The following is a 15,667-nucleotide window of genomic DNA, read 5'->3' as shown; positions in this document are numbered from 1 at the left end:
CACACACTTCACAAACACAGAAAATATTTTTTTATTTGGTTTGGAGTGTACTTTGGGGGTTACAGCACCCTTTAACGGTCAAGCCAGCCGGCCCTTTACTTATGACACAGGCGCACGATTGGCACTACTTTGTTGATGCACGTGCGGCTACTGCGCACACAATTCACAAACACAGAAAATATTTTTTTATTTGGTTTGGAGTGTTCTTTGGGGGTTACAGCACCCTTTAACGGTCAAGCCAGCCGGCCCTTTACTTATGACACGGGTGGAAAATTTGTACTACTTTGTTGATGCACGTGCGGCTACTGCGCACACACTTTACAAACACAGAAAATATTTTTTTATTTGGTTTGGAGTGTACTTTGGGGGTTACAGCACCCTTTAACGGTCAAGCCATCCGGCCCTTTACTTATGACACAGGCGCACGCTTGGCACTACTTTGTTGATGCATGTGCGGCTACTGCGCACACACTTCACAAACACAGAAAATATTTTTTTATTTGGTTTGGAGTGTACTTTGGGGGTTACAGCACCCTTTAACGGTGAAGCCAGCCGGCCCTTTACTTATGACACAGGCGCACGCTTGGCACTACTTTGTTGATGCACGTGCGGCTACTGCGCACACAATTCACAAACACATAAAAAATATATTTTTTTTAGCACTTGGGGGGAGCACCCCTGACAGACAGAGCACCCCCTGGACAACACTACAGCACCCCTTTAGGACTGGGACACTGCACAGGACTTTGGTGTGGACACAGCCCCTATGGACAACTGACTGCACAACACAGTCCAGCCAGCCCCTATGGACTTTGAAGTAGTGGACACAGCCCCTATTGACAACAGCAGCACAGCACAACACAGCCAGCCCCTATGGACTTTGAAGTAGTGGACACAGCCCCTATGGACAACAGCAGCATAGCGCAGCACAGCACAGCACAGCACAACACTACTCTGCACTACACTACACTACACAGCCCAGCCAGCCCTAACTCCCACCCTCCCTCTTCACTGTCCACAGCCGAGTGAGAAAATGGCGCCGACGCAGGTAACTTTTATAGGATCCAAAACCCGCGAGACCCGGAAGGCGGGATGATGACGTTATGCCTCGATTTCAGATCCTAGTCAGGCGGGAAAAGTCGAGCCTGACTCGGATTGGCCTCGGATCAGGGGGGCTCGGGGGGTTCGGATTTCAGAAATCCGAACCCGCTCACCCCTAATATATATATATATATATATATATATAATCTGGTTCGATATAGACAGATATATATTTTACATTTTTTATTTTATCTATAATATCTCTCATACTGCGCACACAATTCACAAACACAGAAAATATTTTTTTATTTGGTTTGGAGTGTACTTTGGGGGTTACAGCACCCTTTAACGGTCAAGCCAGCCGGCCCTTTACTTATGACACATGCGCACGCTTGGCACTACTTTGTTGATGCACGTGCGGCTACTGCGCACACACTTCACAAACACAGAAAATATTTTTTTATTTGGTTTGGAGTGTACTTTGGGGGTTACAGCACCCTTTAACGGTCAAGCCAGCCGGCCCTTTACTTATGACACAGGCGCACGATTGGCACTACTTTGTTGATGCACGTGCGGCTACTGCGCTCACAATTCACAAACACAGAAAATATTTTTTTATTTGGTTTGGAGTGTACTTTGGGGGTTACAGCACCCTTTAACGGTCAAGCCAGCCGGCCCTTTACTTATGACACAGGCGCCCGCTTGGCACTACTTTGTTGATGCACGTGCGGCTACTGCGCACACACTTCACAAACACAGAAAATATTTTTTTATTTGGTTTGGAGTGTACTTTGGGGGTTACAGCACCCTTTAACGGTCAAGCCAGCCGGCCCTTTACTTATGACACAGGCGCACGCTTGGCACTACTTTGTTGATGCACGTGCGGCTACTGCGCACACAATTCACAAACACATAAAAAATATTTTTTTTTAGCACTTGGGGGGAGCACCCCTGACGGACAGAGCACCCCCTGGACAACACTACAGCACCCCTTTAGGACTGGGACACTGCACAGGACTTTGGAGTGGACACAGCCCCTATGGACAACTGACTGCACAACACAGTCCAGCCAGCCCCTATGGACTTTGAAGTAGTGGACACAGCCCCTATTGACAACAGCAGCACAGCACAACACAGCCAGCCCCTATGGACTTTGAAGTAGTGGACACAGCCCCTATGGACAACAGCAGCACAGCGCAGCACAGCGCAGCACAGCACAGCACAACACTACTCTGCACTACACTACACTACACAGCCCAGCCAGCCCTAACTTCCACCCTCCCTCTTCACTGTCCACAGCCGAGTGAGAAAATGGCGGCGACGCAGGTACCTTTTATAGGATCCAAAACCCGCGAGACCCGGAAGGCGGGATGATGACGTTATGCCTCGATTTCAGATCCTAGTCAGGCGGGAAAAGTCGAGCCTGACTCGGATTGGCCTCGGATCAGGGGGGCTCGGGGGGTTCGGATTTCAGAAATCCAAACCCGCTCACCCCTAATATATATATATATATATATATATATATATATATATAATCTGGTTCGATATAGACAGATATATATTTTACATTTTTTATTTTATCTATAATCTCTCTCTCTCTCTCTATATATATATATATACACACTTTCATGTATAAATATTATGTTGAAAATGTTAGATACATTTTTAAAATTGTGCCTTTAATTTTACTTTCCTAGGACATCAGCGGGAACATTGGGGACAACGTAGGAGGGCTGCGTTAGAAATTTTGCAATCTCCTGAGCCCAACATTTCACCAGCCCACTCCCTGTCTCCTGGCCAACCTGCTAGCCCTGCCCAAACCATCTCTCCTGCACCATCTCATACCTCTGACCAGCCCATCTCTCCTGCCCAACCAGCTAGCCCTGCACAACCCAGCTCCCCTGGCCACTCATGATCATGTGGCTCAAATTTTGCTAATTCATCCACCCATGGAGAAAGTGGATTGTGTGATTTGCCCAGGGATCTAGGTAAGTTAATAAACACACTTTAAAACACATTCAACTTTATTGGCAACAGTTACCTAAAAATTATATCTATTCGATATAGGGCCAGATTCATCGACTTACAGATTGGCACTGCACTGCCGTACACAAGTGGCTGTGTTAATATATCCTAAAACTGCATAAGGAGGAGTTAGGCAAGAGGCAAGAATTCTCATTGCAATATTCCATCTTACCAAAACGTCTTCCCATTTTATTATTTAATAACCCAAAAAGGAAGTTACATCTTAACTAGTGATTTCAATTTCAGGTTGTGTGATTTGCCAAGGATAATAATTTGCCCATTCGGTAGATGATCTCTATTTTACATATTACATATCATATTGAATAGCATATCCTGATTTCATTTTTCTTAGCAAATAGAGGCCGTTACTTAATTTGTAACCAATATTTAAGTGTCTAAATTTATTACCAAGTTGGAAAATCTTATTCCATTTTCATTAAAATGTGTTGTCTGATAATGACACTCCAAATAAGCATCTGATATGTTCCTAAATTTTTGAACATCAAAATGTATCAAATGCAACCAGTTATATGCTTGCAGGGTACGTGCAGGTCTGACAAACCATATTGAGCAAAGCGTGTGGAAACACCCATCAACATCCATCTAGACCACAGGTTCTCAAACTTGGTCCTCAGGACCCCAAAGTGTGCATGTTTCCCAGGTCTCCTCATAGAGAAATAAGTGAAATAATTAGCTCCACCTGTGGATCTTTTAAAATGTGTCAGTGAGTAATGACTACACCTGTGCACCTGCTGGTGACCTGGAAAATGTGACCTGTGTGGGGTCCTGAGGAGTTTGAGAACCACTGAACTGGACAGTACATACTGGCTAAAGCAGACGAAATGTGCTCCAATCAGCCAACTGTGTTTTTGTTTGTTTTTTTACTAAAAAAGTGCATTATTATTATATTTTTTAAACTTACTTTTTAACATTGTATATTTTAGGTTACTCTTTTGCATTAGACTTGGATTAACATATTTGTATATTATTGTTGCAATTTATACATTTACAGATGCAGAACGTCAGAATCCCGATTGGAAAGAGGCTGTTCTGTTGGAGTTGGGGCAGATGAGGCAGGCCGTATACCAAATGCTGGTGTCTATTGATAGACAGGCAAATTTATTAATTACGTTTTTTTATGGTTTGATTTTTCAAAGAATCGTTAATAATTTGAGAAAAATAAATGTTGCATTACATAATGTGTTGCATATTATTATGATTGCACTTAGTATAGTTATTAAATAATTTTAGCTGGGTCATAATTGCATTGATGATTGTATAATTTTAAATAAGGGGATTCTGAACAGGCACAGCACCTATTCAGCAAGTGATATAAATGGATCCTGCCTAAATACATGCAGTCCCACTCCCTTCAATGTATCTGGCTGATTGATAGGCAGAGGCATTGAAATGGTGTGGGGGGGGGGTATGTGGCCTGTGTCAGCTAAGGGGTGACTGTACACCCCATTTCCATGGAGTGCAAAGCCCTGGACCCGTATAGCTGGACCTTGTTTCTTGGTTTTGCAAAATATCCAGCCAGAGTGAGGTGACGCTTACTCAACTGACTGACATCCTGACTTCAACATTGTGACCGATAATTTGCGTAGGTAAACAATGGCATCTCTTACCTGTGTAACACCAGAAGCAGTCTTATTCTGACTAGCTAGTAGTGTGTGCGGATTCTTTAAAGGCAGTGTGGCATCGCAAAAGGGGCGAAATGGATGGGGTGTGGCATTGCGGATCAAAACCCCCATTATGTCACTCCAGGGGTCAGTTGCAGACTGTCCCCGGGGCCCAGAAAGTTCACAGTGCTGACTCCCTAACTGTTCCAGTCACTGAGGGGGAGTAGGCACTTTGGTATCACCACTCGGCAGGTGACACCCAGGTGCCCCCCACACCCCACGCATCCCCCTTGTGATGCCACTGAATGTAAACCCAAACTGTGAGCTTGCTGACAGTGCTGACCTCCCAAATGCAGAAATTATTGTCAGACAACTCCTGCTTCATTTGCATAGTTGCAAGGACAACTTTGAATAACTTCATGTGTTGGTTGCAATTTTTGATGGGTTTAGTTTTTAATGTGGTAAAAGGGAAAATTACTTTTAATTTTGAATATAATAATTAAAAAAAATAATAATGTGTGTGAATCTTCATTTGAAGGAACTAAAAAGCTGCATGCAGCCAGATTTGCTATTTATGACAGGTGAATATGAAAATACAGCAGAGGGTGCATGACAAACCCCTGCTGCATTTGCTAACCCAGCAAGGCTAACAAATACTGCTTTTATACCTAAATTCCGGGTCTGACCCAGAGATTGGAATGAGGTTCCAAACCGGATCAGACCCGGAATTTAGCCGGCGCCGACCCAGGATATTCCCGAGTCAGCACTGTTCACAGCAGAGCCGCATCTGCAGTGACCCGGCTCTTCCAGCGTGAAGATGACGTAATCTCCAAACACCACTGAAACCAGCCAATCGGCGGGCATGCGGCGTGCTCCAGGTCATCATGACCCGGATGCGCCGTTTACACTGCAAGGCTCTGGTCATTCCCGTGTTAAGCCCTGCTAGTTACCTGGGTTGGATTGCCGGGTCATTTGACCCGGGAATCCAACCCTGTCCCTTTTTACACCAAGGAGCTACCCGGGTTAACCCTGCAATAACCTGAGTTTTAGCTCTGGTGTAAAAGGGGTAATAGTCACAAGCAGAGCCGGATTGAGGGCCACATGGGCCTGGAGCTGAAAATGAACAAAGGCCTATTATGAGAATCAGAGGAGGCATGACCAGTGCTGTGTGGGTGTGGCCAGTGCCATGTGGGCGTGTACACCCTTATACTCTCAGCCCCAATGTCTCCCTAAATATGTAAAATAAAAAAATGCTTCATTTTGTGAGGTAAATAGAAATACAATTTTACTACTTATGATTTATAGCTGAGCGTGTGGAGAGCAGATGGCCAGTCATCATCATGTTGTCATGACAATGGGCCTATTTTTATGTGGAGGCCTGGAGCTGTAGCTCCATCCGCCCCATTGTTAATCTGGCCCTGGTCACAAGCTGTGATAACCATTGTGACAAATGCTGGTTGCATTTGCACAAACCTGCAGCAGAGGCTGTGTGAGTTTACACAGGAAGCATCCTGCAAAAAAACCCCCAGAAAAGTGCTACATTTAAAAAAATAATGACCAAAATAAATTCACATTTTTAAAAATCTGTCTTTCATACTCAAAAACTCATTTGAACACAACAGATTGAAAGTGAATAAAAAAGCCTTTGAACAAGACTTTCAATTTAGGGCAATTGCTTTGATTATTTAACTAGCATCATCAAAGGGAACATTAGCATTTATTATGTGTGCACAACAACCAAATGTCAAGAAGACCATCGTTTACTGTGAGAAGACTAGTTCCAAGCCCTTTGTAATACATTTACGTCCATCAATTGCAATCGTACATGTTTGTAGTTGCGAGCAGAATTCCAATAACATTCACAAACGCATATGCATTTGCGTATGTCTATGTTGCCTACTTTCCACGTACTTCTGTGCACTTGATCGCAATTCTTTGCGTGCGCAACTGCAATCCTTGCTGAATCAGGCCCTGTATCCGGCCTGCACTGTATCCAACCCACACTGTATCCCGCACTATAGCAGACCCGCACTGTATCTGGCCTACACTGCATCCAACCCACACTGTTTACTGCACTGTATCTGGCCTGCACTGTATCCAACGCACACTGTATCATCCACTATATCAGACCCGCACTATATCAGACCCACACTATATCCCGCACTGTATCTGTCCCGCACTGTATCCAACCCGCACTGTATCCGACCTGTACTGTATTTAACCCGCATTGTATCTGACCTACACTGTATCCGACCCGCAGTATACCCTGCACTGTATCTGACCCGCACTGTTTCTGACCTGCAGGTATGGAATGCTGTTTTTATGGTTGGGGAGATTTTGGGGAACTGCAAAAACAAAAAAGGCTGATTGAACGGGGCTTTACATGGGCACAAATTGCCAGTCATCAGTGGCCCAACACTCCCAGGAGGATTACAGATTGACCACTGAGAATAGGAATGTGCTGGGGGCATGTGCACTTGTGTAGGGGGCATTCATGTCTGCTGTTGCTATTTACACATGGGTTAGGGTTCTTTTGTTTGCTGCTTGTTAACTACGACTACTTGTTCTGAGCAAGGATATTCCATGCACGATTGATTAGTAGTAAATTTCTTTGTTGTATTGTTTTCTATTGAATGTACTTGTGAGTTAGTTTGGTTATTGCTAATACATTACTAATTTGTAAAACATTTGTAAACAGGAATAACTGCCATGTGCTTGTGCCGCTGCTCTGTTGTTTGCTTAGTATAGCCAGTCAGCCTTTGGCCTATGTTAGTGAACAATATTGTGAGTTGTGAAGTGGTCAAAATTGACTTGAAATTATTGGAATTTAATGTTATTGGGGTTAATAATACTGTAGGAACAAAAAAGGCCCAAATTGTGTGATTTTAGCTGTTTTTATGAATTTTTGAAGAAAATACAGATGCAAAGCCAAATCCAGGTCCAAAACCTCGAAAATCTCTCTGTTGTATTTGTCAATAAACCTTTTAATATATTCCTTCCTATAAACCTCTAAGATTCACCTGCCTAGAACCTCTAAGACAAAACCCTGCCTAAAACCTCTAAACAGAACGCTAATTGCGTACGCAGTTTAACCGCAAATAAAGACAGGAGTGGAATCTGTGTTTCCAACGCACAAGTATTATTCAGGTAAAAGTACAGTCAGTTACACGCAATCTATACATACACAAGTTAGGCGTAAAAGGAAATAATACATATGCTGCGCCTCTGGACCCAGATATAGACTTCTGACTAGATATCCTCAGTTCACCCAAAATTCAGCATGAACTGGCAAACCAGTGTTCGGACACATGTATTTATTCCCCCCCAGACTGAAACAGGACAAAGGGGGAACTTCCTGTTGATCTCATTGGTTCCCAGAGGAGAAGCATATGTAACGACACATTTAACAGGTTGTTTCAAATAGACTTTCCCTGCGTCTAACAGCCGGAGTCTTTCTGGTAACGCCTCCTGTAACATTCCATCAACTAAACATTTTGTTGCTTGTAAGTTCTGCGATCCGTAACTTGAGTTTGCATGATGCGATCTCTCCACCGATAACACCGAGATTCTGTAAAAAGCGTACGCATCAGAACGAAACCAAACACACCTTGCTTATCATGTATAATACCTTAGATATCAAAAACCTCTATTTCTTAGCATTTAAACTAACTTAACCAACTTGAATCATACAATTTGATGCTAATGGAACCTTGTGTGCGAATATGTAGTGTGTGAGTATTCGGGGTTTGATATAAGGATGCTAGTTATTAATGGGTGAGATTTAAGTGCATAATTTCTCATACACGAAGTGAACATCCAGCAGTGTGGATGGCTGAGGGTTGTAGTTCTACATGCCCTCTGTCAGCAGGCCCCCACCTGTTGTGTGTTCAAAGGAAAACAAAACCTCTTTTGTTCTCACAGACTCTTGTGTGAAGTGCAAATGTATTACCACCTCAAGCTGTGGAATCTGGGGCCATCCTGTCTAGGATTCAGACAAATCCAATTGTGTAGATATTATATTACAATTGCCACAACTATACTTTATCTGCATCCAGGGATTCCCAATTTGTATGTAAAAATACCCATTGTCTCTTCTTATTTACTCAGAAAGCTTGTTTTTCCAGTTGCCCTTGGTAGGTTAACAAAAACATTGCCATCTGTTCTTAGCTCCTGAGTTATAACTTGAATTGACGCTGACCACAAAAATGGTGTCTTGCGATCTCATTTCCAAAATGTAGTCTTGCGGCCATTCGCAAGATGGCGTCGCTGCGATTAAATTTTAAACTGAACTTGTCTCAGCCAATTATTCAGCTTCGACAGAGATATAGATCCAAAACCAAAACCAAAACATCCCTAATACACACACACATATTAGAGATGAGTGGGTCCGGTTCTCAGAGAACTGGACCCACACGAAATCCCAGAACCGAGGCAAGAACCAAGCTCGGCTCGGGTTTTCCCGTCTGACTCGGATCTCAAAATGATGTAAAACGTCATCCTCCCACTGTCGGATGCTCGTCAATTTTGCATTCTATAAAGGTCCCGGTGATCGGCGCCCTTTTCACTCCAGGTGTGGATGTGAACTAAACAGACGTGCTGCTGTCACTGTCTGTGTCAGTGTGTTGTCCAACTTGTCCTGTCGGGGTCTGGGGCTGATGGCTGCCGCTGTGTTGTCCAGAAAGTGGCTGGGGCAGCAGTATATAAAGGGGGGCTTCAGTGGGTGCTGCAGCTGCTGTGTCACTTGTCCTGTCAATGAAGGGGTTGCTGCTGTGTTATACATAAGGGCTGCTGCTGTATTGTTGTTCTGTCCATCAAGGGGCTAGTGCTGCAGTCCATAAAGGGGTGCTGTGTGTCCAGGGGAGGTGCTCTGTCAATCAGGGGTGCTCTTCCCCAGTGTAAAAAAAAAGTGTTTTTTACTTGTTTTCTTGTGTGTGTGTGTGTGTGTGTGTGTTAGCAACTTAGCTGTGCTATTATTGTTTGGTGACACTGCCGGCCAGACCGCAGTTTATCGTCCACGTATTTGTAACTCTGCACTGCAGGTGGTCTATCCACATTTGGCAGGGGTGCATTGTTGTCCATAATTAAGAGGTGCTGTCTGTGTTGTTCATCAAGGGGCTGCTGCCTCATTCAGCGGTTCTCTTCCCCAGTGTAAAAAAAATAAAAGTGCTTTTTTTGTGTTTGTGTGTTAGCAATTTAGCTGCACTATTATTGCTTGGTGGCACTACCAACCAGACAACAGTTTATCGTCCACGTACAGTATTCGTGACTCTGCAGGTGGTCTGTCCACACTCGGCAGGGGTGCTTTGTTGACCATTAAGAAGGGGTGCTGTCTGTGTTGTTCATCAAGGGGCTGCTGCCTCACTCAGGGGTGTTCTTCCCCAGTGTTGAAAAAAATAAAAGTGAAATAAAATTAATATTATCAATCAACAAAAAAAATAAATATTTTTTTGTGTGTGTGTTAGCAACTTAGTTGCACTATATTGTTTGGTGACACTGCCGGCCAGACCGCAGCACGTATTTGTGACTCTTCACTGCAGGTGGTCGGTCCGCACTCGGCAGGGGTGCTTTGTTGTCCATAAAGAAGGGGAGCTGTCTATGTTGTTCATCAAGGGGCTGCTGCCTCATACATAAGTGCTCTTTCCCAGTGTTAAAAAAAATATTGTTTAGTGACACAGCCAGTCAGACCACAGTGTAAGTTTGTTGATGTGGAGGATGATCAAATGAGAGGTGAGCAGGAACCACATACCAGTCTTGCAGCTGCTGCCAGCAGTCATTATGACGATGCAAGGCCTTCAACATCATCTACGAAGGCTAATGCCCAAGGGCTTAAGGGCCTGATTCAGAGCCGCTCGCTTGTGCTGTGAGCTCACAAGCAGCATGATGTTCTGCATACGCGCATGCGCACACTTTGTTCTGCACGTGCGCGAACTACACACTGCGTTCGCAACCCTCTTGCTTGCTCAGCAAAGGCAGCCCAGGGTAATGAGTGACAGGATATGGTAAAGCAACCACAAGCACTGCATTAGCATCCGATGATGCTCGATGTACCAATGTTTTAATACACTTCCTGGAGATGATGTGTGCTGGTGGGCGGCTCTGCCTGTGCGATTGGGCGTACACTCAGACAAAATGGCCACTCACTAAGACATGGTGGGTGTGCTTATGCCTTGGCAAGCGTTCGCTTCCTGTGGCTTCACTTTAACAAATTTGCATATGCATGTAGTGAGCGTACGCAGATAGTGACCGAGTCTGAATCAGGCCCTAAGTCAGGGCATTTAAAATCAAACAAGCAACATTTTACAGTGTTAAAGAAGAAAAATTAAAAGCTAAGTTAGCTGCAGAGAAAAAAAAATTGAGGATGCTTCTATGGAATTGCAATAGGAGGATATTTCTGTAGTTTGCGCTAACAAGGATGATGAGGATGTTGATACCGAGGATGTTGTTTGTGTAAATCAGGCAACAGTTGTTGCCCATGGTATGAAAAAGCCCATTGTCATGCCAGGGCAAAAGACAAAAAAAATCCACTTCTCATGTGTGGAATTATTTCCACCCAAATCCAGACAACAGTTGTCAAGCCGTCTGTAATGTTTGCCAAGCAAGAGTGAGAAGAGGTAAGGACCTTAAACATCTAGGAACCTCCTCCCTGTTATTTCACTTGCAGTGAATGTGACAGCCCACTAGGTAGGTGTATTGCCTCCAACAGTGCAAACAGCAAAACTCAGGGAAATCATTGCTTGGACTCTCCTCGGAATTTGTGATTTCTGACAATGCCACCAATATTGTCAGAGCATTACATTTGGGTAAATTCAAACACATGTTTTGCTCACACAATTAATTTGGTGGTGCAACATTTTATTTTAAAATGACAGGGGCGTGCAAGAGATGCTCTCGGTGGCCCGAAGATTTCAAGACATTTTCGACATTCAGCAACTGCATGTTGAAGATTGCAGGACTAGCAAGTACTGTTGAATTTGCCCTGCCATCAGCTGAAGCAAGAGGTAGTAACTAGGTAGAAGTCTACCCTCTATATGCTTCAGTGGATGGAGGAGCATCAAAAGGCCATCCAAGGCTACACAATGGCCTATGACTTAGGGAAAGGAGCAGGAATGCGCCTTACTCAAGCACAGTGGAGAATAATTTCCGTGCTATGCAAGGTTCTCAAACACTTTAAACTTGCCACATGTGAAGTTAGTTCAGACACTACCAGCTTGAGTCAGGTCATTCCCCTAATCAGACTTTTGCAAGAGCAGCTGGAGAAACTGATGGAGGAGCTGAAACTGAGTGATTCTCCTAAGTATTTTGGACTTTTAGATCAAGCCCTTCATTGGCTTTGACAGGATCCAAGGGTCATCAATCTCTTGAAATCAGATCACTATATTTTGTCGACCGTACTTGATCCTAGATTTAAGTCGTACATTATGTCTTTCTTTCTGACAGACACAAATCTGAGGAGATGCAAAGAGCTGTTGGTGAAAAAATTGTCAGCTCAAACAGCATTTCCTCCTTCAGTTTCTGCAGCTGGACACTGCTGGTGATGCAGACCAATCAGCATAACCTAATGACATCTGGTTGGGTGTGAAAGAATTGCCTACATCTACCTAACGTGACTTTGTCTGATACGGTCACTCTTCAGAGAATGGTTGATGATTATTTTAAGGATAGCATCCAAATAAGCATGTCAGACAGTCCATTTCACTACTGGCAGGAAAAAGAGGCAATTTGGAGTCCCTTACACAAACTGGCTTTGCTTTACTTAAGTTGCCCATCCTCCAGTGTGTACTCTGAAAGAGTTTTCAGCACAGCTGGGAAACTTGTCAGTGATCGGCATAGGAGGTTACTTCCCCAAAATGTGGAAAGATTATTTTCATCAAAATGTATTACAAATTCCATGAGGAAGACCATCAGTAGCAATTAAGTTAAAAAAAATTCAGAGGCGCCTGTAATGGTGGATTCCAGCGGGGACAAATATTGTGTGAAGAAGAGGATGTACACACCGATGGGGATGATGATGATGATGATGACATCTGATCTTACCTATGTTGTAAAGCCAGTTTGTGTATGGGATCATTGTCCACTGCGCATTGGCAGCTTGTTTTTGGGGCCCAAACAAACCAATCATTTCAGCCACAAGTGGCAGTCCGTGTCTCTGAAGTGATTGTTTTGTTAAACTGTGAATGTCCTATTTCATATATTCAATATAAGAGTGGGTGGGAGGGCCCAAGGACAATTCCATCTTGCACCTCTTTTCTTTGCATTATGTACTATTTGGGGCATTGCTGTCTGACAATTTTTTCCAAATATTTTATTCTAAGACTGCAAAACATATATTTCAATGCATACAATATATCTTAATTTCCACAAGTACACATATAAAACATATATCAATAAGAATATTGGGAATAGTATATGAGATCAGTACAATCATGTAGTACAATACCATCTGATAAATAGGACATAGAATTCACTACTTAAAGTCAGAAAAAATATTTCTTTAGATCCTAGAGAAATTCTAATACTATAGCCTCCCTTCCAGAAACATATTAACCTGTATAAACCATCTGACTAAAAGGGAGTACTGCCTAGAGTCAACAATTCCAAATTGTACCATTGAGTCAGATGGACTGCCTGTCTAAGAGAGTCCTTTACAGTAGAGGGTAAGGTGTGTATATATGGAAGCCAAGTAGAAAAAAACTTCTTTGCTTTACTATCTTTGTCTGTTGACATCTCTAGCCAGTCCATATGAGCTGCCTGACATTTTTAATTTTATAGTTTATGAATGTTTAGAAATTGTAATGGCCACAGACAGCGTCTCCTGTAGGATCCTTTCATTTAAAAAAAAATTTCTGAACCACCAAGTTGATAGGATGGGCAAATATGAACATCTTCCTGCCAGGATGTGTGCAATAAAGTGCAAATACATTTAATACAAATATGAGTTGTGTATATTAGTCACATACATACATATTTACATGGTACATACATTGCGTAAAGCAAGCTGAGGTAACCTGAAGCACACCACCTGTTATTGACAAATAACTTGCAGTAGGCCCAGCAAACATCTTAGATGCTGGGAGTTCTAGTTCAGCTGGAGAATTAGAGGCTGCTTTCCTCTGATGTAAACAGCAAGTCTTAGTCCCATTATCCCTAACAACTTCCCTGAGTACAAAATAAATGTCTGTTTACAGTATGTTCTAGCAGCACCTCCACAAGCAAGGCTACCTCATTTCTATTATATGTATAAAAATGTAAAAACCTCCTCCAGATCAAAGATGTGTTTAGGAACTGAAGAACTTGATCCTAGATTGATGTTCCCTCATAATTTTTTTTAAGAATCAAAACATTAAAATAAAAAATAAATTAAAAGCTAATAAATCCTTCCATCCTTTCCCTGTCTTCAGCCCATAAATGTATTCCAATTCCCTCGGGTCTCTGACCTAGTTCTTGATTAATGAAAACATTTTTGGTTTTTAAACTTCCTGGGGGTCGTATAGTTTATTAAACTACCATCCTATCTACCACTGCAGTGCCACTCTGCACCATGTTGGAAGCTGAACTGCCAGATGTTAGTGCCACCCACTGCTGTCACTTAGCTTAGTCAGCCAGCTAGTTGGATGCAACCTTTTGGCCTAAACTAGATTAAATCAATATTGTGAGGTGGTCAAAATTGACTGGAAATTACTGGAAATAAATGTTATTGAGGTTAATAATACTGTAAAAAAAAGGGGCCCAAATTATGTGATTTTAGCTGTTTTTATGATATTTTAGCAAAAATTCAGATCCAAAAACAAAACCAAAACACGCAAGGGCGGTTTTGGCAAAACCAAATATAGATCCAAAACATGAGGAGATACAGATCCAAGACCAAAACATGGGGGTCGGCGCACATCCCTTACATATATGTGTAAAAAATTACAATAACATAGTCACTTACTTTCATGCTGAGGCTTGGCTTTTTCCCTACACTCTTCAGCTGAGCCACTAAGGAGGAGGAGTGTGGCAGTGGGGGTGAGGTCAGGGGTGCCACGGGGGGGGTCAGAGGTGCCATGAGGGGGGGAGTTAGGGATGCCAGGAGGGGGGTTCAGAGGTGCTGCGGAGGGGGGTGGGAGTGCCATGAGAGGAAAGTTGGACAACAGGGGATGATGGGAGAGGAACAGGAAGGAAGCAGGAGGGGCCCAAGAGAATGAGGAAGGGGGTAAGGTTGTCAATGAGTAGGGCTATGGCTGCTGTAACAGTACACCAGTTTTTTAAAAGCTTTAAGAGGTGCTACTGCTGCATTTTTTCTGTTCCTGATCCTCGGGGGGCCCCTCTGATCCTTGGGGCCTGGTATAGGTGTTCCCTTTGTCCCTCCCCTGTTGTCGTGCCTGCTTGTGATGCAGCTTTCCTGGCCCCGGAAGAGTATAAAATACTGACCATCCATCATAACCTGAGGGCAATCAGATGGCCAATGTTTTCGGCAATGATCCGATGCTGTATCCTTGGACATAGCCTGCAGGAGGCGTCTATTTACACCATATGCCTCCTGCAGCATAAGCATATTTACACTAGGAATGTGCAGGCTCAGATTAGTTCGGATTTTCCTGCCAAATTCTGATTTTTCCAGCCAAAATCGGTTCTCAGAAAGAGGCAAAACATCATCTTTCATGCACTTTTGTCCAGGAATGATGATGCTTGTCCATGAAAGATGAAGTTTTGCCTCTTTCTGAGACCAGATTTTTTGGTGGGAAAAATCCAAATTTGGCGGGAAAATCCGAACTAATCCGAGCCTGCACATCCCTAATTTACACATGGCAGCTGCGTCCAGTGTACTGCATACAACTCTGAATCAGGCCCTGTATTCACAGACTATAAATTCACTGCAAATGCAGAAGTACAAATACAGTGAAGAACAGCATTTTACAGAATAATAGCTGTAGTAAGCTAGGCAAGATAGATATATATTGCTTTCTGAATTTCTGCACCACCCATAGTCTGAGCCATGG

Source organism: Taudactylus pleione, unplaced genomic scaffold, assembly GCF_031769625.1.
Source record: "Taudactylus pleione unplaced genomic scaffold, aTauple2 ptg000154l, whole genome shotgun sequence".
NCBI classification, from domain to species: Eukaryota; Metazoa; Chordata; class Amphibia; order Anura; family Myobatrachidae; genus Taudactylus; species Taudactylus pleione.
The sequence above is the reverse complement of the archived record's forward strand: the minus strand, read 5'-3'. Positions refer to the sequence as shown.